The sequence below is a fragment of the Narcine bancroftii genome, chromosome 5, assembly GCF_036971445.1.
Source record: "Narcine bancroftii isolate sNarBan1 chromosome 5, sNarBan1.hap1, whole genome shotgun sequence".
Classification (NCBI taxonomy): Eukaryota; Metazoa; Chordata; class Chondrichthyes; order Torpediniformes; family Narcinidae; genus Narcine; species Narcine bancroftii.
In genome coordinates, this window is record NC_091473.1 from 204,987,712 (window position 1) to 204,989,437 (window position 1,726).

The following is a 1,726-nucleotide window of genomic DNA, read 5'->3' on the forward strand; positions in this document are numbered from 1 at the left end:
GAGAAAGCAATGAAGAAAATAAGAGAAGACAAAAAGCCACTGGAATACAAAGGTCAAAAAAATTTTTTCTATCCAGACATAAGTTTTGAACTCCTGAAGAAGAGAAAGGAGTTTAATACAGCAAAAGCGATCCTATGGAAAAAAGGATATAAATTTATGCTAAAGTACCCAGCGGTACTTAAAATAGTTATTCCAGGGCAGCAAACAGACTATTCTCGGATTCGGAGGAAGCACGAAAATTTGCAGAACAACAACAAAACAGACAGAGAGATGAAGACATGTAATGAGAGTAAAAATGACCATGAACTATATGTATGTGTGTATATGGGTATATATATATGGCTCCTAGAACGCTTCCACCAGCGTTGTCTCCGCTCCATCCTCAACATTCATTGGAGCGCTTTCATCCCTAACGTCGAAGTACTCGAGATGGCAGAGGTCGACAGCATCGAGTCCACGCTGCTGAAGATCCAACTGCACTGGGTGGGTCACGTCTCCAGAATGGAGGACCATCGCCTTCCCAAGATCGTGTTATATGGCGAGCTCTCCACTGGCCACCGTGACAGAGGTGCACCAAAGAAAAGGTACAAGGACTGCCTAAAGAAATCTCTTGGTGCCTGCCACATTGACCACCGCCAGTGGGCTGATATCGCCTCAAACCGTGCATCTTGGCGCCTCACAGTTTGGCAGGCAGCAACCTCCTTTGAAGAAGACCGCAGAGCCCACCTCACTGACAAAAGGCAAAGGAGGAAAAACCCAACGCCCACCCCAACCAACCAATTTTCCCCTGCAACCGCTGCAACCGTGTCTGCCTGTCCCGCATCGGACTTGTCAGCCACAAACGAGCCTGCAGCTGACGTGGACATTTACCCCCTCCATAAATCTTCGTCCGCGAAGACAAGCCAAAGAAGAAGATATATGTGTGTACATGAGTGTATCCGTATTTAAAGGAAAATATATAGAGTATAGATAAGAATTAATAAGGGAATGAAAGGGAACAGAGGAAGTAAGGAGGGAATTAAAAGAGTGACCTTTGTTATATATGAAAATGGAAATCTTTTCTGGGGGGGGCTGGGTGGGGAGGAGTTACAGTCACTGCAAAATCAGTTGACTCTTGCGAGTGAATTCACAAATCCAAATGGAGAGGGGAGGTGTGGTTGCCCGACAAGGGATAAAGGGCAACTCAGGAAGGGGAGGGAATAATGGGGTTAAAGAAATTTTAGATAGGAGAATAAGGGAAATGTTTGATGTTTTAGAAATGTTGTCTTATAAAGTGTTGAAAACAAGAAAGCAGAAATGGATAAGAAGGAAAGGTGATGATGAGGAAATGGAAAGGGAAGATAAACAAAGTATGAAATGTCTACGTTGAACTATATGACTTTAAATATTAACGGAATACATAACGAAATCAAAAGGAAGAAACTGCTAAATTTACTGGAAAAAAAATTGATATAGCATTCGTGCAAGAAACACATTTAACTGAAATGGAGCACAAGAAATTAAAGAGAGATTGGGTAGGACATGTAACAGCAGCGTCATATAATTCAAAAGCTAGAGGAGTAGCTATATTAATCAGTAAAAATGTACCAATTAAAATAGAAGAGGAAATAATAGATCCAGCAGGGAGATATGTAATGATAAAATGTCAGATATATTCGGAGTTTTGGAATTTACTCAATGTATATTCTCCTAACGAAGAAGATCAAAAATTTATGCAAGATATTTT